General features: G+C 40.3%; 2 long non-coding RNA genes across 6 annotated transcripts in view; one reads left to right on the top strand and one right to left on the bottom strand.

Annotated features, from left to right (window-relative positions):
- Positions 1-21,812, top strand: part of LOC124174629 — a 37,087-nt gene extending 15,275 nt beyond the window's left edge. Inside the window, exon 2 of the long non-coding RNA XR_006868959.1 lies at positions 19,245-21,812. This is a non-coding gene — a long non-coding RNA (uncharacterized LOC124174629). The remainder of the gene's footprint in view (positions 1-19,244) is intronic.
- LOC124174628 overlaps positions 1-23,651 on the bottom strand; it is a 71,264-nt gene that overhangs the window by 36,728 nt on the left and 10,885 nt on the right. The gene's annotated exons all lie outside the window — the stretch shown is intronic.

Consider the following 23,651-nt stretch of genomic DNA (forward strand, 5'->3'; position numbering starts at 1 on the left):
TGAAAAATTAATTGTTAAATAAACAATTGATAACAACTTTTTTTTACCATTTCGTATTTTTTTTTAAATTCTATGGAGCTTTCCGCGTAATTTGAAAAAAAAAAATATATTGTATCTAATTTTTTGCCAAAGTTATGAATTTTTGAAAAAAATGGGAGTCTAATTTGTTATTGTTAATAAAAAATCGAATTTTGCATTATGAGATTCGCGCTTTGGCACAAAAATCTAACTCCCCCTACACAATCCACATGCCAAATTAAAAAAATATCTGAGAGATGACTGATCCGGTTGACGCGGAATAGCCCATATGTGTGTGCGAGCACTTTCCGTGCCGTGAATTCTCAGTTGGTAGCCGTCCATCTGCAGAGGTGAAGTCATAGCTAAACGACTTTTGCCGTCATTTTGTTTTCCATAAAACATCGCTCGATAATAAGCAAGTGCCGGAAATGAGCGTGCAGTTATAATGAAACGGCAAGCGTGTTAACAGCGCGCGGCCATCTTGGTTTTGTATTAGCCATGGTTTCAGTTCGGGTGTCTGATATTTTTTTTCATTACACCTACAACTTTAGCCTGCAACCGAACTGTGAGACGTTTGAGATACGCGAAACGCATTTGCAACAGAATTAAAATCATTTATGATATTAATTTTAGGTATATTATAATACTAGACGGTTTCAGAAGATGAATGTTTAAAAACGTCATATAAAATTATAGGAGTATCGCGTTGCGTCAGCTTGCTGATCAAAGTGCAGTAATATCGCTAATCTATGTATATTTGCAATGGTTCGGGCCGCAATCAACATTATATATTTAGTTGGCTTATTGCACCAACCGCGTCGCGGTAAACGAGAAACTTCCTCATCTCCAGAGAACGAAACACGAAACTGCACTTATAGGGTGAAATCACCCGTTTGCCCGCCTTTCTATTGATCTAGCAGTCATCGTATATAAAAGACGTGAAAGATCTCTCATATATTATAAAATGTACAAGGTTGCCGCGTCAATCATCATTATTGTAAAAACAGTCTTGCTACCGACTTTAAACTGTAAGCACGCATTTTACCCGTTAAACAATTTTTCTCCAAACATTCAATTTTGCTACCTGATAATTCGTTTAATAAGCTCACGAACCCAATTATTAATTCTGCAACGCCCAGTCCGTTACAATATGTATACCTACTAAAAGCTCGCTGCATATAATGTGATGCAAAAACCTACAGCTGTCCACATTGCAGGCACGTCATATGTTACATACGGATACCTATACGTGCGAACTGCAGACACCCTTTTCGGTGGATCTAACCTAACCTAATCTCTTATAATTCAGCAACCGTAATCAGATACGCTTAAAAACTTTGATCGCAACGCGTTCGCAGATATACGAACTTACAAAGCCTCGTTTTACGGACAGCAAAACTTAAGCTAATCTCACCACCTGCACGGCGAACTCGGAGTGAAAATTAATAAATTAAATAATTCTCGTCTTCCATGTACGCGTATATTATTCATAAAAATGTGGACATATACTGTGACCTTGTGTATATACTGAAAAAGCGTACCTACATATGTTACATTATACACGGTGGCAAACTAATTTTCGGGGAAAAGGTGACTCAGCGCCGTGAAGTTTACAATTCCAATTACTAACCCGCGCTAGCTGAACTTCTGCTGCATATATGTATACATATAGTCGCGTATAGTGACCGCAGAAATGGGGGAATGGGGAAACAAAGAACAATACGAGTTTCAAATAAAAAGTTTTGCAGAGTTACCAACTTAACCCTTCTCATCAATGGTGATGTGGGTCAATTAATTTGTCCAGTTTGGATCGGCTTCGCATAATATCGTGTATAATTATAGGATAATTCCTAATTATATCTTAGGCGTATTGTCACAGTAAACGACTAATCAACGGTTTCATATCGTGAATAATAATTACTTATTCTTATCCCGCAACACCTTGGCAATCATTCATAAATCTTGGGTACACATGTGGTATACGTATAATTCGCGTCGCCGCGTGGGTAAAAAGCTCGAGGCTGCCGGGTGGCAACCGCGCCGGCAACGTGGCAGACATTTTGAATTGGTCCTCGAGTTCGCGTCCCCCTTTCTCCCCGGTTTAGTATACCATATGTATGCTTACAACGTAGGTAGGTATACATATAACGGGGTTTATATAAGCAATCCGACGGCTCCGCAATGGCAGCAAGAGGAACAGCAGCAGCAGCAGCAGGAGGAGGAGCAGGAACAGCGACCTAGGTTGCGGATCGCGGAAAGAGAATTAGTCTGCGCGTGTTATACGAAGAAAAGAAAGATAGACGAGAGGAGGAAAAATAAGGTGAAAAAGTTTGAGAGAGGGGGGGGCCGCAGCCTGGACTCGAATGGACCGGATCCCTTTTCAACCGCGTGAACTTCGCTACCAAAGCGGCGCGTCGGTTCGTCCGCAAAAAAATCCACCGAGATGACGTCATGCTGCGCTGCCTCGGCGTTATTCACCAACAACGATGGTCGGGAGCAAGCCGAGATGCTCCGTTGGAAAAGAAGGATCGTTAAACGTTTCTACGTTCGCACATCTACACGTGTACATTGTCTATGCCGCGCGGTGCTGGGAGGAACGGATCGGAACGGAGCGGAACGGAACGGAGCGAAACGCGGCTTTGGCGAACCTCCAGTTGTCGGGAGAGGGGTGGGGGGTGGAAAGTTGGTGTGACGCCGACGGTTGGGTGAGTTAGCCTTGAACAGCTGGTGTGGACAAGAAATCATCCGTGTGTGTTTCTCGCACGGCGTAGGTATTTCCGAACGCGAAACTAGAATTCGCTGCTTTTATACGGATGATACACTCGTTATATTTCTATTTGTATGCATATGCATCTCTCCCTGTGAATAAACGACACTAAATATGTATGTAAAAATGCAGATAAACGCGACGCCACGTGCCTTTACAGGGAAATAAAGAATCTTATAGATATAGAAGATATATTATATACTATTGACATTATTTATAGTGGTACCTTGATATCGCAATCGTGATCGGTTCAGACTGATTACCGAACCGGTGATCAGCTTTACTTGTCGATTTTACCTGCAGTGCATACAAGGAATATGCATTAAATAGTTCATGAGAAAACATAATTTTTTTTTGTGCTATAATTTGTTTTCCCGACTTTAATCTTCCATGAGATAAAGGTTTGAGAGAAAAAAAAGTAAAAAAAACCAATTCCGAAACGAGTAAATTGAAAAATCTGAAAAAATTTGTCCGATATAAATCTGAAATTCTGACAACGAACGTAACGACAAGAATTTTTCAAGTAATATAGATGGGTGTATATAATCTATGCCACAATAAACTTGCAACCTTTTTCGGAAGTGATTTATTATTCGGGGATCAAGAAATGACTAAAACAAAACTGATTTTCACACAATGATCAAGCGATCTATTATTGTACAAGTTATATTCATTGCCCGAAATATTCCCCAGTTTTATTTATATCTTGGGACAGCCCAATATATATTATACGGGATTAGGAGCGACGAAAATGATCGAATTGGAGACACTGGTCGGTTCGGGATAAAATTGCAGACAGTCGAGCAAAAAACTTGCCGGTGACGTGCGTTCTAATTGTGTATATAAAATAAGCGCGGAGCGCGGCATAGAAGGCAAGTGGGTTTGTGGTTCCAGTAGGTATGTACACACGACATGTGTACCTAATATCCGCGTGGTTCTGGATAAACCTGTAACTAACTGGGCGGCAGCGGTCGAGGGGCGGCGTAACATCCGCACGGTGACGCAACTGCAGCGGCAACAGCAGCAGATCGTCGAGGACGCGTTGTTATACGCTAAGAGATCATTTTATAGATCTATGGATCTCCACGGCGTATGCAGTACGATAAGAAATATTATTGTTACATAGGGTGAAATCACCCGTTTTGCCCACTTTTTAATGATCTAGTAGTCATCGTGGATAAAAGAATTTTATAAACGTCTTATGTCTTAAAATGAATAAGGTTGCTGTTGTTGCTTTTCAGCGGCTTCTACGTTATTCCGTAACGTCTTGAAACGTTACAGTACATTGTGCAACAAGGAGGCAAACTCGGTCTTTTCGGGTTGAGCGTAAGTTTCCAATATAATGAGTCGTGGATGAGCCGGAGACGAATATTGAAAATACGCGAGGCGAAAAGATCGTTGCCTCCTTGTTGCACACGATTCTTTATATAACAAGAGTACGTTACGCGTTTTTTCACGAAGCACGAATTGAGGTTAGGGTCGCGTAACGTCAGATTTGTTCGCGCCAGCGCATGCGCGGGGTACGGAAAATACCACTTTCAACTCCTAGGACTTACAAGTGGTATTTTCGGTACTGTGCGCATGCGCATTCGCAGACTCACTCGACTGTCGCAGAAGCGGGTACTTTGCGTGCGGATGGAAAAACGCTTAAAACATGCTCGCGTTGTAGAAAAGCATATAATCCGTAGGACGAATTCCCAGTGTAGGTAGGTATAATCGTCTGTAGGAAAAATCTCTCACGGACAATACACATTATACTTATTATACTCATCTTTGCGCTGCCAGTAATGCCGCATATATACATGATGGAGTTCCTTTGGGTTGCAAATATTATTATACCCTTGCTCTTTGAATTGCGATCACGTAATGCGTGGGGTATGTATGACATCACGCGTCGACGATCATGGCGTTAGATATATTCACATACCTATGTACAAAGCTTTAACTTCGCCATGCTAACTAACTCGGTTTTATAACAATTTTCTGCGATTTATAAATAATATTAAATATGTTTCCAAAGTAAATATCCTTAAAAAATTCCCGCAAAGAATCGTGTATTACAACGGATATGTAATTTTTATTTTACTTAATAAATTACGATTCATTTGTATTTATTATTCGTTGTTGCGTAAAGGCTACAAGATAGCTCGCAGCACGTTAGTATAAACAATTGATGCGACATGATCGAAAATGGAGAATTGTCGAAATATCGTGGTGCGCCTGTATCCGGCGTCCCTAGCCGTCAACCCCTAACCCCCAGAGGAGTGTAAGCATCGCCCTCTGCACCCGGGTCAGATATTCAAGATGGCGTTAGGCATCCTGAAACGCGGGGGTGCGTAGGCCACGCCCTGGCCGGGTGCCCGCTCGGCTGTTTGGTTATACGGCCATCTCCCGATCGTGGGGGTGAAACTCTAGTCCCGTCCCATCACGTCCCATCACCTCCCGTCCCACGGAGAGCGCACGAAACCCTCCGTCGACTAATGCCTCCGCACCACGCCAAGGATACCCCAAGGACACGTGTAGAGGAATAGCTGGCTGGCTAGAGAGGGAGAGGGGATGAGGAGGAGGAGGAGGAGGAGGAGGAAGAGAGAGGGAGGCATGAGTCGCGGAGAGGAGAGGAGAGCACGCTGCGCGAGTATAACATTTGCCCGCCGGGGACCGGAAGTCGCTGTAATCTGCCGGCACACATATGACGCTGCGAATATGGTGGAGGTGTTACGCGAGAAGCTGGGTTCACGAAGCTTTCTGCGTGCGGGAACGGACGCGCGGTTTCTCTTTGAGAGGTGTATAGGTTATAGAGTTACCGTACAAGGTTGGCAGGCATGCGATGCAGGTACGTACGTACCTACACATTCACGGAGGGACAACGAAGCGGGAAACTGGGATGGATGTGTTTGGTTTGTGATTAGATATAGACGACGCAACGCCCCCAGACGGCGATACACGCGTGCATAACAAGCGTAGGTACGTACGCGTTTCGATTACGTTCTCAAAGTGTGCGGACAGCACAATTCTGCCATGTGTCTCTGTAGGGCATTAGCTCTGATATAAGTAGGGCGCGACTGCAGGGCCGCAAGTAGGACGAGGTGGTGGGGCACCGACGGCCCAGTAGCCTTAATTCTGCAGTCTGCCTAGCTTATAATACGACGGTTATACGGTGGCAAAATGGCGTCGTCCTCGCCTAAGCCGCGCGACTATTTTCAGCTTACGTGTAACAGGAATTAGTAGTCAGCTATTGTACTTTTGGATATTTAAAACCTGGCTGCTTTTATTACAGCTAACCGATGTCGTTTGCACTTTCGAACGGTGGGAGGTCAACAGTCGGAAGAGCGATATTCGGAACGGCCGATGTATATCGAAATTTCAAACATGCGTAAATAAAATAACTAGAGATGAATTTTTCGAAATCTTGATTTTTAAAAGTGTCACTCATTGGTATGTTTGAAATTTTGATATATGGGCCTTTCCAAGTATTAATCCTTCCAAGTTTTGACACTAACCTCTTTCGAACTGTTCAGAATGTCATTTCTGTGAAGGTTACAATCGAATATGATAACTAGGTATGTCTAACTTGTAGAGTTATTACTTACGGTACGGTTTGAAGACGGCTGACATTGTTTGAACTAAGATTCCAATCGGAAGTAGTCCTTTATGGCTATATCTTCAGCCGTGTCATAAATCTTTCGATATCAAGAATAATTCGTATCATACACGTTGCATGAGTTGAGCGTGAAATAGAAATCAAGTTAAAATTGAATGAACAGTCAAAGGGACACCCCATTAATATTCTGACAGGGAGATAATTCTGATGTATTTGGTATATTAATTGTCACCTCATCTGTGAAAACATCGGATTTTCTCGTACCTACTTCTTACTTGTGTTAAAACCCAAGTACGTTTTCATCGCGATACGTTATCGAAAATTTCACATTATCATACCGAATAAAGCCCTGCGAAGGTTGGAGCGACTGAACAAAACAGAACGAACTCTAACGATAATTGAATTCATGATGTGTACGCCAAGACTTCCGGATCACGAACGCGGGATGTGACGTAAGACATGAAATACGTGTCAGCGTAACTCGCTGCGAAATAATTAAACGAGCCGTAACAGCTTACCCATGCCGTAAGTTACTTCTGGGCGAATCACCCGTATATTGTGTACAGTGTAATATACACAGCATAATTCTAACAGGTTCGATGTAACCTCCGTGACGACTTTTAGTCGTTCTATCTTATTCTACGATACCGTTTAACTGTCGTAAGATTTAAAGTCGTAACCCAATTTGCATAGAGAAAAACCTCGTGTGACTGTATATTGTGTAAAAAGTAAAGATACGTAGGTACAGACCCTCGGATTGATTCTGACGCGTTCAAGGCCACCAATGGCGTCTGTTTTCCACGCCAAGCGAGTGGTGTATCGGACTCTACCGCTGGTCTTGAATGCGTCCGAATTAATCGAAAAGTCTGTACATGCGAGTCTACAGGGGATACTATAGGTATAATGTATGGCGTTATAATGTACAGTAAGTTCGGCGCAGTCGCAAGGTCAACTACTTGACTGAAATTACTGTACTGCACAGTCAGTTTGGACGGATCACCGTAGTGGCGCGGCAATTCAGGATATATAATACAGTTGCCGTCAGAGAAAAGAAACGAGAAAAGAGCTGAGACCCTCGACCGATCGGAAAGAAGAATGGCAAAAATGAGAAAAAAAAAGAATGGAATTAACTTCGCGTCACCGCTCAAACTTCGTTCCCGTAATTAATCTGCCTTTTACGTATATATATATATTATTATGTATCGTTGTATCAATGTTTCTTTTTCTGCTGGCAATTTGTCGATGCAACAATATCTTCCACGCAGCTTGCAAGGACCGATATTGAGAGGAAAAAAACAGAAAGTATAGAGCAGCAATGCGGATAGATTGCGAGAGAGTGTCACGTGATGGGTTCTAAAACAACAGAATAACGTGAAAAATTGCAACTCTGTATCATAAAATATTTTCAAAAAAGGTTCACATTGTTGTATATACATCGAATGAAAGAATCGGCATGTAATGCAAATAGGTATCAATTACTCATAGAGAATACCGGCATTGGGTTTTGGGTAATGGCGAAATCGGAAATAACTGCAGAAGTAGGTACGCGTTTGTGGGAAAAGTTAGGTTAGGTTCAGGACAGGGTATCCCTTTGCAACACAGTGTCTAGTATATGAGACAACTCTTTTGAATCGGTTATTCAAGTTTGACATTCAATTTTTGAGATATCGCTGTCACTTTTTTTGCATAATTATAAAAAAGTTTATGGGAACTAGAAGAGTGGAACTTGGTAATTTCGTAAAAATTTCAAAATTCAAAATAGCAGATCTAATATGGCGGACTGAAAATATGAAAACCGATCTGATTTGCTTGAAATTTGCCACTCGGGCCGGTTTTCGAAGTCGATGAAATTGAATTCAACGTAAAAATTTCAAAATTCAAAACGCGGAATGCATTTGAATTCCACCATTTTGAATTTTGAAAATTTCTCATATCCGACCCCGTTTAAAAAAAAAAAAACCCCCTTGTGCTTCCAGTTTCAAGGAACTTTACTAAAAAGGGAAAATGCATGCTTCAACGTGGTATACGTAGTTCGTCGATGTTTTGGGTTCCGGATGCGATCTCGCCCAGTGAGAATCGAGGGATAGAACATAAGCCGAAATAATGGCGGACGGTGAGGGGCTAGAGCTACGACAGCTACGGCTATGTTTAACCATGCCGCTGCGGGGGAGGCGAGGAGGGGCTGCCGCTATCCAAGGGGAGGGGTTTTTGCCGCCTGAGCGTGTGTGTTCAACACCGGTTTGCCTTGATCCTCCGAATAACCGGTCGTCTTGTTCTTACGTAAGCCGCACGCCTCGCCTCTCTATTTTCCTCCTTCACACATGCGAAGCATCCCGAGAGAAGTTATCGGTGCACGCCGGCGAGAGGGAGGGAGAGAGAGAGAGAGAGAGAGAGAAAAAGAGGGTGAAGGAGGGGAGGGAGAGGAAGATCGCGAGATACACACTCTCTTCTAGGAAAAATTCTCCGCCGCGCATTATGAGAGGCCTGAAAACCAGCGTCGTCAGCTCAGACCCGACGCTCCGCGACGCGCCAAGCGGGGAGAAACCGACGTCTCCGTGTATCATCTCCGCTCAAAGAACTATTGTCCCCCCCCCCCCCCCCCAATGGTGATGTCATCCGCTTTGCAGAATATATCTGTATGATAGTATGCGAGGGATATCGTATGTATATACGAACATCTAGAGTTTTTCTCGAAGTCTAACATTATTATCATCATTACGCCGCAATTCATAGAAGTTTGTCATAAATTTTTCACAGTATAATCTACTGCTACACATAATAAATATATATATATGTATATATTATATATATATATGTTTATAAATTAGGGTGGTCCGTATATGGGGTGTTGACGACTGTTTGCTGCACCGACCACCAAATAAATTTCAAATGATTGAGAAACAATTGGCTAATTTTTTCAGATGTCTGTCTCGAATTTATTACAACTCCTCCCCCTGTTTAAAACAGACGTGTTGCAGATACGTATTGTCGGTATAATATATTTTATTTCACGAATAACAAATATAACAATGTTCAAGAAAATCTGTAACTGCGAGGTTTTAGTGGGGATCGGTGCTACTAACTGAGCTGACATTATCATTCTTACAATAAAATGTATATATACCGAGAATGTGTCCGAAACACGTTTATTTTAAACGGGGAAAATCCACTCTCTTACAGGCAAAGATTCAGAGTTGAGATAAAAATTTGAGAATAATTAAAGTATTGTTTTTGAATTAATTGATACGTCCTTACCCTTATGAATTTTATGTCAAAAATCCTTGTCTTTGTCAACGATAAAAAATCGTCGAGATTATGATACATCTACTGGCATGACCCCTGATCGACTGTATCCTACGATGAGGTAGAAATTAGTAACGTTATCGTAACGAAAAATTGGGGGGAAAATCGCTGTTTTATTAATCTTACAATAATATTTAAGGAACTAAGATTTCGAAATATGCGTGTCTTTTGTTTTAGCATGTTTTGTAATACGCGTTCAGCGACTAATAACAGGTATGTATACCGGCCACTTTTTGCAATAATTTCTATCAAGTTATTTTTAGATTACAATAGCCAATTTTTCGTCACTGACTCCACGATTACCGTTTTTATCGATTCTAAAATCACGTACGACAGCTAGGCACGACCTTACTGACAAAAACGTGGGTGTGCGTCTGTTACACACCGTAAAAATAAATTGACGGTTATTCTTCGATCTGCGGATCTAATTGCAAGTCAAAACATGCGGTGTTGTAACATTTGAAAGAGGTCAGGGAGGCTCTCAAGTATCTTTAAGGCATTTCTAAAAAGCCTTGTGATTTCTCACAGGTACATAAGTTGAATTTCAGCTAGCCCAAAGTCCTCTTCCTGCAATCTCTGCGTAAATTATTATCACGCCTTGTTATCTAAATAACTATAACTATATTTTTCGATTGTGGCAAAAAATGAAACGAACTAAAAATTTCTCTCAGTGAATTACGAAGCCGTGCCAAATATATCTGTTCAGCCTGCAGATTTCAACCCTTCCGAAATTTATAGAGATAGATACGAAGTTTGACGTATGATTGGACGCGAGGCGCCCCCAGAGCGGATAACAAGTTCCGTAGACCGGAACCCGTTAATTGGAGAATTTTGTTCCTCCTGCGTACAACAACGCGCTTTACCATACGGTCAGCGGTAATCAATAACGCGGCTTTCCCTTGGCCCAAAATCCCCGTCTATAATGGATCTCGGCGTAAGCACATTTCAGGATATAGAACGCGTGTTATGTACGTATATATGCCCATGTCGCGAATCAATCACGCCACGAACTTATCCAATAACGTACACGTGTACATTATATACATATAACAACGTTCCGTGGTATACATCGGACATTCCACGTCAAATTAGAAGTTCGTGTACCTCACCCTCTTCGATTTTCATAATTTTTTAGTACGATGTTTACATCTACCCAAAAAGATCTTGGATTTATTTCACTTTTTTTTTATTTTAGCAGGGGGTGAAATTTGAAAAAAACGTTAAAGCCTTGTTTAACTAAAAAAGTAGAGTAAACCTCAGAAAATGATTTTGCGTTGCGATTACGAAAAAGGATCGACGATAGCGCAAAATGGTTAGGCGTACCTCGTTTTTCCTAATTCCAACAATATTCAAACAGTTTTTTCAACGATTTTTCTCAGTGTATGTTCACCCGTTTGTTTTTTATTTTTTAATCACTCGACTTTCACTGAATTATAATTACCTTCACGTGCACATACTCGACGGTATTTTCATCGGACGTATACTGTAACGGCTTTGCAAGCTTTGGTTAAAAAACGAGGAGGGAAAAAATTGGCCGGGACAAGGTCGAATCGAAGGGCGTAAATCTGCATTTATATATATATATAAATACGTATCATTGCATAGACAATTAATAATTGCACGTGCAGGCAGGAAGGCGTTAAACCGCGTGTACGCAGATATATTGGCTAATTGGCTTTGCCGTAAATCCGCGTGTACTCGACGCACGTACATTCAGTCATCGACTATACATCCGTGTATAGATGGTTGTGTACATCGATTGTACATACAAGCCTGCGTATACGTATACCTAGGTGGACATGCGGATATTTATTGCGGACGTGCCTGTAACAATATCGGTTCTAATTGTAAACGATCGTTATGGGTATATGTACTATATATGTTACTATTAATTCGTTGTGCGGTATTTGCGCGGCTTTGTAATTTGTTATACACACGATTGAAATCGAACAATCGAACAACCGCAGTGCGTCTATAATAGTATTGATAAAGTTTGTAACCCTTTGAGTCGCGCGTTGTTGTGCCGGATCATCTTTTATAACAAGATACTATTCCGTGATTTTTGCGATTACGATTTGGAATCAGATGTTGAAAATTGAAGGTGGCGGATCCAATATGGTGGACAAAAATTTCAAATTTGATCGAATACGGTCAAAAAAATGTATGCAAGGGTTTTCCGGGTGGCTGATTGGATTTGCTACACTGAATTTTTTAAATCTGATTTCAGATTCGTAATCAGCGACCCCAAAAACCCCTGAACAGAGTTTTTTCTCCAGATTCGATCGAATTTGAAATCTTTGTCCGCCATATTGAAGCCGCCATCTTGAAATTTTAAAATCCGCTTCCAGCTTTGTAATCGGCGAGCCCAAAGATTTATAATTTATGTAACTTTCTCCGAAATGAATTATTCCATCAATTATCACGATTTTTGTTTTATTCAATTTTTTTCTAACAGTAATAATCTAATTGGAATATCAAAATCTCAATCAACAGAGTTAAACAATTCACCGTATTTGCAGTATCTGATCTAACGATATACATAAATTTATTTTTCAACCAAAGTTACGCACAATATAGTAATTGAGTTTTTGATCATTGATCGAATATCGATGAATCTATCAGCTTCTCAAACCTCAACAAATCCGAGTATATAACACTAAGTATTCAATTTTTTAAGTAAGCTGTTTATATATATATTCTTTGTATTTTAATTTTAATCTCATATTGAGCCGCATTTTTCATTTATTCATCGCCAACGTTGACTCCCGATTGAAAATATCAGTTCTCGTGAAAAGTTAACCAGGTGGAAAAACGACGAAACCGCATTACAAGCGCGTTACCGGATTCATACATATATGTATACTTACATATAAATGTATAATACGAGTATATTAACATACTAGACAGTTATTAATTATTCCCACGCGGTAATTACCAACCTCATGTCCGGTTTTACTCAAGCATCCTTTGGATACGCGTATCATACAATGTATCGTACGCGGATAAGCGTTTAGGAAATCTTAATTAAATACTAATTTAGTAATTAAAAATATACGGTGCACGATATAAATTCTTTACGTTACTTTAACCGCGGTTTTGCACGTATCTACATGCAACTATGTTATAATTACACAGATAAAATCCCGAAAAAAAATCGCCTTATCACAATACATGTTACAACGGAAGCAAGCAAGTTTGCAATTCGCGAAAAAAAATTTAAGGATGTAAAAAAATTTTCCTCGTGCACGATAATTGCCATCTCGCGTTGTGAGATTGCTCGCCCTGCTGTGCGAGATTTTTTTTTTTTTACTTTATTTTTTATCAACAACACTTTTAACAATTATAAAAACGTTTTGATTAATTCTATCGAAAGAATCTCTGGGCAAACCGATATAACTGCACGTTGGTTGTCATTGCGCGCAGTTTTCGATACGAAATTACTATGGAAACTGAAATTTTCTTCGTTTATTTAGGTATCAGTGATATCTCTCTGTATAAACGGCTTGACTTTTTATTACCCAACCACGTAGTGTGTGTGCGCGTATATATATATATATATTTTATTATGAGTAGGTATACATGAATATTTTATATGTATATATAATACGTATATGGAAATAATTAGGTGCATCCATACGTGCCTAGCCTACCACTTATACACGTTCAGCATGTAACTGAGCGAAGACGAAATACGTATGCCTGACTCCACACACACACACGCACGTACGTATACGTTACGCAACAAAACGTTCGACGGTATTAAGTCTCTAGCCTTGAGCTGGCAAGCCGCTTTGCTAGCTCGAGTCGCTCACGCATGCGTTTAGCCTGCGTTTTGTCGCGAGCGAGAGCAAAGTGGTGGTCCAACCGTAAGATGACTATAGCTGTTCCTCCAGCCATATACACACACATACATATATATATATATATTTCCAATCATTTGACCATTTTTTTGGAAAAATTTTAGTGAACCTCCTGGGATATTTTTTTTTTCAGACTGTGCACGCGTTGATATACCTCCGTAAAAGTTTGATCGTGTATGAAAAAATATTCATTTACAATATATCTTGTTATACTCTTCACCGAACTAGTCAATTGGGTTGCTAAACGTTGTGTATTATAGAATTCTACGCAACTTTGAATATCAACAATCGCAGCTGGGGCATTTTATTATTACGTGAAAAATTTCCAGCAGTCGTTTATTGATCGACACAATTTTTCAGCTTGACAGGTAAGTGCAGTTCTTTTCCATTCCAGAGGGAATAAGAATAAAAGTATTAAGTCTAACAATAAGGGTCCGATTCGACCGGTTCAGCCGACTTCGTCCGCTTACGTAAACCGTATACCTACTCCTGCAAGTTGTATACGAAACCAAGGATATCTCTGCATCCGAATATATTTTTGCCAATAGGAATTCTCCGTTCTCCGTGTTTTCGGTGTTTTGTTCTCGCGTCGTCTGGACGACCAGAAAGAGAAGAAGAGTACGAGTTTCAATAACGAAACTTATAAGTAGGTAGGTGCACCCGAGAATTTAGCTGCTAAAGAAAATGATCTACAAAATGATTAAGATAACAGGGAAGAGAACGTGATTATTACAGATCTGTATTGAACTTATTTGAAACAATTCTTTGAATGCAAATAATACGAATTTAGATCTACGATAAATAAGTATAACCACTCGAACGACGATAGCGGAATAAAACATCGAATATAATTGTCATGAATATGAATTGTGCGTCCGGTTTTAAACGTTCCGCATCCCCATTTTACATACACGACAGCCTACGATGCGATGTATTTAATTATTACATATCCGTTCAGCCACGCAAGCTGATAGTTCAGCATGTAATTCCGAGCGGTAAGCATTAGCTCAGGAATTATGCACGCCTTACACAATCCCGCGTGTTCGCGTCTCTTGGTCTTTTACACACGCGTGCGTACCTTTGCTCGCCAACATCCCCATATAGGTTGAAAAATAGTAAACTGTAGGTATTTATGCGCTGCTGGCGCGCAAACCGCAAACCGAGTGCCAGCTGCTGACGGTGCTTGTCGTGAAAAAGAAGGCACTTGGCCTTCGCCCGATTACCACACACACACACGCATACACCTATATGTTTATATGCATACTGTATACACCGATGTGGAGACAGTGTTTGCATAGGTGTGCCTACGATATTCTGCATGCGCCAAATTTAAGTCCCGTATATACAGACGATTATTCGCGAATTCGTGACTCGCGGAATTCGGGCGTGAAAAATTGTGTTTCGAAAAAAATGATGTCTTTCTTTTTTCCCTTTTCTTTTTATTAAAAATTAGTATGAAAAACAGAAAAGAATAGAACAAACCGAAACAACGCAGAAATTGCCAGGAATCTGAGGTAAAGTCGTTTTCCTGATGGAGACCGTGTATATGTCGTATCCACTTGGAAAAAATTGAAGCCGCATTCCGTCTTAGGTGAACGAGATGAGCGAAAAGGGAGAAAAAACAAAAAAAAAAAAATCCGAGACTGATGAAAAAAGGAAGAAAAAGGAAAGAACGACGTAGAGGGCGGGGAAAGACGAAGAACAAGGATAGATATAGACATATTCCTAGCCGCGTTGCGACCGTAGATAATAATCGGCGTACTTCACGACGCGGATTCCTCGACGAATCATAAAATACTGTTCGTAGCATGTATACCTAATGTGTAATCTATTAACGCGTCCGCATAGATAAGTTATAGCGATGATTGTAAATTACTCCATCTTAATAGGAGAAGAAATGCGTATAGCATATAGGTGTACACACACACACAGACACACACATATATTATGCGATAATTAATTCAGACTAGACGTTACACAGCTTATCGTTAGTTAGAAAGCATAATATTATATCAATTTCTTTTACATTGTATTATACTTACAAAGGCGTCGAAGATAAAAAAAAAAGCGCGCGAACGAAATATCCCGTAGAAACTTTTGATATACACGTACCCTATAAACCCGTGAGAATTCGACTGGTGGGCAATTTTGCCTCTCCGTTTGGAAAATGGCAAAATCGTAAAATAAATATTACGTATAAAATAGACAATGGACGGATCTTTCTTCGGACTGAAAAAAACGCACGATAATAACAACGATTTTAATACGAAGGCGGGATAAAATATACCCAACTCTGTAACTCTGACACGTAGGTATATATGTATGTATAATAAATGTGTATCGTGAAATTAACTCTCCTCCGGATGCATGGTTGCAGATTTGACTAATTTATAAAACGGGTGGAGATTTAGAGTCGTCTTTTGTTTGAGAATAATTACCATCCTCGAGAGCCTCGCGGGCATGTATAATTCCAGCTCTGCTGAGTTTATACGTACCTATAAGAGAGGCGGAGTAATTTCGCGAGCCGAGTCCATCTCCTAGTTGATAACTTATCGCTTCGGTGTGCTGCAGCTTCGCTCGCATTCTCGGAGCAGAGAGAGAGAGGGAGAGAGAGAGAAGGATAGATTACAGAGAGAGTGCCGAGCACTGCTGCGCACGGGATAAGGAACAATGTTTCGTCGTTAAACGGAACGCTGTCGCAACACAGGTATATGTATCGGGATTGTGTTTACGTGCACTGTAGGTATAACAGGGTACATACGTTACCCACACACACGCATACGCATATATATAATATTCGCACGATTTTTGCGAATGCGATTGTCGCAAATACTTCATATTTTTGCTTATAAAAATTGTGAAAATAATATTAAATAAGCCAAAAGACATTAGTTTGATGATGAAATTTTATTATAAAAGTTTTTCTTTAAGGTCGAATCACACTCTAGCCTTAAAATTAATTTTTTTTTCTGTTATCAATTTATCGTTAAGTAATCAAACAAGCAATCGGCTTGGTTCGGATCAGTTCGGCAATTTCCGGAACAAGTTTGCAAACTGTGCCAATCTATGCGCGCGACTAGCACGGTGTGCCCGAGGGTCAATGAATAGTCAATTTTTAGCCGTGGAGAAATGATGCTAGATTTAAAAACTTGTTGGATTTTTTGAAAATTTACATTCGTTACATCGCTAGTACATACAGAGTAAATTCCTAACGACCGCATGGTCCGTCGTTCGTTTAAGGTTAAATACGCACGCGCTACAATCCGCGAGCAATTGTTTGCCAGGTTCGCCAACTGTTTCTAACCTCGAAAATTGGTGACAGTTGCGCTCGACTAACTGCATTTTCGGCTACGCCGCCGCGCCGGTTGGTAACCCTGGAAAATAATCGCTCTCGGATCGTATCAGCGCACGCGCATCAAATTCTAGCAAACGACGAACCTTGCAGTCGTTAGGAATTCACTCCGCACATGTAGCGAGAAGCATAGTTACGCTCGCTTCTGCAGTAATTACCAACCGCCCCGAGCATCTTTTCGGTTGGTTATAGCCGTTGCTCCGTGGGTCGTTGGGTCGAAGGCTGTTACGTAAAACCTTTGATGTATATTCGTCCCATAAATTGGAAGCTGCCGGGGCTTATTTGCCCTCGCAGATTCTGCACCAGCCCACGCGCACAACTTATCGTCCATATCCGAGTAATTAGGATCAATATTGTATGTTCGCGAACGCGCTAATAAACCCGCCTCCGCTTGCAAACTCCGAGAATATTACAGTGCATATTACAGTTAATTATTAATATAAATATCACGTACTCTCGGTATGGATGGAAAGCGTTTGTTACTTTTAATTATTTCTCAAATTTTTCTTTTCTTGTTAATACTTTTCGTTGCCGAAAATTATAACGCCGCAGGCTTTCTCAACTTTGTAACGCGATCATCGTTTGTCCAACTCTCAAAACTTGAATGAGTTTCGTTAAATTTCGACCCACGATCGCGGTTGGGATCCCTAATATATGGGGCGTGGCTGAACAATATGGCGTCGAAAAAAGGCTATAATCAGTTTAAACTCAAATTATACGTGTAAACGCATAGCCATAAAAAAAACCTCGTACTAACTGTCAGAATTTTGATTTGTACTATACACGTTAAGTCAGTGCAGAGAGAAAAATGCGATGTATAACTAGTTTTATCGTTATTTTATTGTACCTAAGCGAAGTGATTCAAATTTCCCGCCATTTTGACAGATAAACAGCCGACGTATGCTGAAACTCTAATACGCATATCGGTAGGTATCTTGAATAATTAATTCTTTAATGTTCTTCAATTTGTTTTTTTTGAGCAATTCTTTGACCACCGTATACGTGACCTTTATATATAATCACTTCGTAAATATGCCTTCAAAAAAAAAGAGATTCATCCTTGAAATTAATCTTTCTTTCAACAATTATAACGCAAATCGTTCCCAATTCCTCTCAATGATCATCCACATCGCCTGTACCATTGCGTAACAGGATATATTTGAAACGAGCCATATCGGGTTTGGGCTATAAAAGTTAGGTTAAGTTGGGTAAAGTGAAGTTAGGGTTGCGCTAGGGTTAAGTTACATTAGATTGGGTTAGGTTAGGCTGGTTGCCATGGGAACGGGAACGTGAACCCCTGCCGGTTATGCAGGTTAAAACGACGACGACGACGACGACGAGGGTTCGGTATTTTTGCGTCAAGGCTACCCGGACATGCCGACACGCGGATCAGCGCGCCTCTTGTGCGTGGGACTCCGAGGTGCTCCTAGATTAGCTCGAGCTCAAAGAAAACTCTTCCTACGTGCAAGAGCTATGGTATTACACACCGAAAGGTATACGAACAAGGTACATCCACACTCGTGAAAAGATTGCCAGGCAAAACGGGTATCAGGGACTGTGCGGTAACCAGATTCTCTCCAGAAAAAAGAACCTCGAAAAAGAAAGGACGAAATGTGAAGGAAAAAAAAAAAAAAACAAATGGACAGCTGCAGCAAAGCGCGTATATGTATACATATATGTATAAGATTGTTCACGGATAGATTACTGTATCCAAAGTAAGGTGCAAGTCAATTTTATGATACGTGTGTAGACAGGGAGTCGATATAAAATCTTGAGAAGCTAAAATAATGAAAAAAGCCCTGACGAATTCTCTGTCTTTCTCGTTCTCATCCCTCGAAAATTTCTTCCCCCTTTTTTCACCATACTTCGTACCCTGGATTCGTTGCGGTCAACTCTTTCATGGATAAATTTTATCTTAAATGCGACTCACTTGAAATTTTGCATGCACGAGCTTTTGGAGTCGGTGATTACGAATCTGAACTCGAAATTCAAAAATTCAAAATGACGGATTCAACACAACGGACGTAAATTCAAAAAGTTATTTGATTTTGATAAAACTTGATGTTACATAATTTTTCACTGATTACGAATCTGAACTCGAAATTCGAAAATTCAAAATGACGAATCCAATATGGCGGCCAAACAAAAACGACACGAAAAATTTTGAAAAAATTCTACAAGTTTTTTTGGTGCGTACTGAGTTTGTGTAAAAATTGGCATCCGAATTTTCATGGTAGATTATGGCAGAAAATTCTTTTTTTTTCGTGAAAAAGCACGAGTTTCGACCATTTGTTTACACGTGTTATTTTTGCAATAAATAAATCAATTTCATATTATTTTCAGACTTACGAGATATTGCAGGGACCATGTGGATCCAAAAAAACTCGACAGTTGTTGAAAAAAATGTAGTTTCGATGAATAAAAAGCTGGCAAGAAAAAAAAAATGAAAAAAAAAAACCGAGACGCTGATGGTCCCAGCGTGAATTAAAGGATTAAATAAGAGGCGATCGGTCCTGCAAAATGGCAAAGTAGCCGAGATGGAATGCAGGGGGTTCTGGGTGGCACACCGAGTCTAGGATTCTGGTCGGCGTCCGGTCGACCTTCGGGCCTTCGATCGACGCCGAATTCTGAATGGCTCGTCGCAGCGGCGTCGGCGTGATCGTTGTTGCCCGCACGTTCATCCGACATCCATACCCTAGCTAACCTCGAAGAGGAAGACAACGGACGCCAGGGTAACGGTTATCCCTCGCGGCGCTGGCGTTTCGATCGCCTCGCCCCAGGGAAAGGAGCCAAGACTAAGGAGAAACTGCCAAAAAAGGGAACGCCCCCTCACTTTTCGAGTACAGGAAGCACCGTCTATGTATAAGCGGCTACGGTATATTCCTGCCCACCTTCCTCGTTCGTTCCCTTTATCGCGGCGTAAAAACGTCTCGACGCATGCTGCTTACTTCTTACTTACTTATATATCTAACCTGCACGTATTGACGTAGGCTGTATAATATTAATAATATACGGATGCGGTAAAAGTAGCTAGGCGAAATGCGAGAGGCGAGAAACAACTTCGCTCCTGCCTTTTTCTCACCATTTCATTGCGCGAGGATCGAAATGACCAGATATTAGGTATGTTACACGATAACGGTTACATTCACGCTGCGTATTTAAGAGACAGCCAGCTACTATAAACCAGAATTTGTAGGTGCAATTCGATCCGATTGCCTGGAGATGCAGCGAGGATATTGGGTAAAGAATATAGAATTAACGTGTGATATTTTGCGGCGATGACATCACCGCAATACGAAACTCGTCACGTAAACTTGTTCTAAAACCGTATTCCTAGCTAATTTTATTTGCCAAATGTCACATGCACTCTGCACGTAATCGTATCACACGGAGAGTATAAAAGACCAGATTTTACTCAAAACTGCTGGAAAAAGAAGGACGCGTCAGATTTTTTGGTAAAATATAATAGTTATAATAATAGGTTTTTGGTGAAAACCACTGTGTGCACAGAGTAACATCTGCTACATTTATAGTAAAAAATATAGTTGACGGGGAAACTTTTCACCAAATAACCTCATGAAACGTCCCTCTTTTCCTGCAGTTTTGAGTAAAATCTGCTCTTTTTCTTCTCTCCGTATAGAACTTCCAAAATATGTATAATTGTCCGTCTTACAAGGTTCGACTGTATATTCGTTAAAATCACTGTACAGTATACTCCTGCTCAGGTCTCTGCGTTTACTGCACGCGGCACCCGGTATACCACACGTGCATATCCCCCGATCAATTCGTAATGTATCAAACTTCCGGCGGGTTCAAATCGAATAAAGTTACTCCGGTTTATACACACGGTATGCGTATACACCTATATTAACACAGTAAATGACAGAGACAATCGGCTTGTTTATAATGTTATTACGAAGTAATATCTACCTATAATTTATACACGTACACTTGGGGACAATGAATCTGAGACGGCTAATTTTTCACACTAGATAGTTAAGTTGGCAACACAGAGATACCTACAGCGCCACAGTCGGTCGAGCGCGAAACAAACTCAATCTCAATAAACACAACATAACCCATGACTGTCGAATCTAACCTTAAAATACATGTCAATCTAACAAGTCATTATTCCCGCGGTATTCTAAGGTGAGATTCAACGGCCATGGGTTACGTTACTTTTATTGAAATGGAGTTTGTTTCGCGCTCGGCCGACTGTGGCGCTGTAGGTTTCTCTGTGTTGCCAACCTAACTGTCTGGTGGAAAAAATAAGCCATCTCAGATTCATTGTCCCCAAGTGTACCTGCAACATATGTAAATATATTTAATAGTTTTTCATTTGTATACATTATTTTTAATTTCAATATGTGACCAGATAACGTACACGATATTATTGGATCTACCCTCATTGATCGATGGATAAAACTTTTTTGCCATGGACAGAGAGGACTTTTAAGCGTACAAAAATTACACTAGCCAACATGGAAACCAAAAATAGTGATATGCAACATGCGAAGGGTGGAGTTCACCGTTCACCATGACCCACCTACCTATAGTAATACGAGGGGCTGGGGTGACGACCATGGGAAGACCCTTCGGACAGGGGGAGGAATTGGGGCGAGGCCGAGAGCGTGGCTTCCAAAGGTTGAGGCGGGCACGGAAGTGGGTTAGAAAATGTACCCCCTGTGCCATAAAGTCTATTATGATGTGTAAGAATCACAGAACGTCGTGATTTGTATTCTTATAATGTATTGTCGCAGCACCATTGGATTGAAAGTGAACTGGAATTGTTATACAAATATACACGATGTATCGACGTTATTTAATTAGACGAACATATATGTATAATACACGTGTATGTGTATCTGACTGCATCGTTTTAACAATATAACACAACCCAGGCAAATGTTACCAACGATGTTAATTTTTACGCGTTATTATCCGAAGTTTGGTAAAAATTGTAAATGTAAATAGAGTATTTTTTCACGCAATTGTTTTAATTGTAATAAATTATCAATTTGAGATGAATTATCTGGTTTCGAAAATCAATGCAAAAAAAAAAATACTCAATTCGTTGTAATATTATAACCAGCGTCCAACCATGGCATGCAGAGAATAATTACAATCCTTCGATATTATTCCCAGAAATATATACCATAAACTCCATGAATTACACTTGAAGAGAGAAAAAAAAATATCTTAAATACGAAGTTAGGTTAGGTTATCGGTACAAGGATGATCAGGCAGTTAAGTTCGTTTTTTTCCTGGTTCAAGTTTTACAACGTCGAGAACGAGAGTCTATACATCGCGTGATTGGTTAATTGACGGAGAGATCTCTTTAATTGGCATGACGTAAATAACGGCTCTTTGTATTCCTCTTCTCGTGTTGTTCCGCATGCATGGATGCGGGGTGCGGGATGACATAACGAATGACGGTTTAGAATTTTGACGGACTGGTAAAATGGTAAGAACTTAGTAAAAAAACGAATATCTATATATGCGTCGTGAGAATCACGGGTGTAACAGAGACCCGCGATTCTAGGGCGCCAGTTTGGGAAACTAGAACACGACTACGGGAGCCGAGAGGCGGGTCTGCACAGCGTCGGAGAAGGCGTCTCGATCAATGGCGTCGTCATGGCTACGGGCGCCGCGATGCTCTACTCCTGATTATTTATGTCAAGGATCCCGTAGCACCGCAACCACCGCCAGAACCAGAACCAGAACCAGAACCAGAACCAGCGACGTTTGCGAGAAACCCGATGAGCATTTGATCGCTGCGCTGCGGGGGTGGTCCATAGTATGAAGTATAGTAGGGTGAACCAAGAAAACTAACCTATCGAATTTATGGTCTTAAAAGGATCTAACATATTTACTAAGAAAAAAATTCTCCTATTGGGAAAAATTTTTAGCACAATTTTAAAAGATGGCGGTGACTATTCGAAATTTCCCATTTAAACAACACGCGGAAAATTTTTTTTTCATTAAAAATCCAGTAACTGTTGAACCGTTTGAGATACAAAAAAAATTTCCAGGCATATTCTTGTAGAGCGTTAAATTCTCTAAAAAAAGACCCCGGAGTTGATTTTTTTATCTCAAACAGTTGAAAAGTTATGGGATTTTTGCTGAAAAAATTTTTTTTTGCTTGTCATTTGAATGGGAAATTTTAAATGGCCACCGACACCTTTTGAAATTGTGAGCTAAAAATTTTTCCCAATGGGAGAATTTTTTTCTTAGTAAATAGGTCCTTTTAAGACCATAAATTCGATTAATTAGTTTCTTTGGCTCACCCCAAAGTATAGGTTTACCATCGCAAATATACATAAAATTTTTTATTTCTTTTTTCACTTCCAAGCAAGTTCAAAAGTTCCATTTAGGTATAAAAATACGCCTGTTAAAATTCGAGCGACGATGCGTCGTACAGAAAATTCACAGACACAATTTTCTGGAGAATTGAAGGCTCTTCAAAAAAGGTCGTTTATTATTTTCTGATAAATTGACTCGTTCAAAAGTTATTCAAAGTCAGATGTTATTCAAGGACCATTAAATAACTTTTGAAAGAGTAAATTTATCGTAAAATGATAAAAGAGCATTTTTCTAGAACGTTCAATTCGCTACAAAAATATGTTTGTGAATTTCCTGTACGACGCATCGTTAGCTAGTTATAAAACTCAGCAGAAACAAAAACCATATTTCCCGTGTCATTCTTATGAAAAATAGAAAAGTGCGATGCGCAACCTCTTAATGTTAATA

This window comes from Neodiprion fabricii, chromosome 2 (assembly GCF_021155785.1).
Source record: "Neodiprion fabricii isolate iyNeoFabr1 chromosome 2, iyNeoFabr1.1, whole genome shotgun sequence".
Classification (NCBI taxonomy): Eukaryota; Metazoa; Arthropoda; class Insecta; order Hymenoptera; family Diprionidae; genus Neodiprion; species Neodiprion fabricii.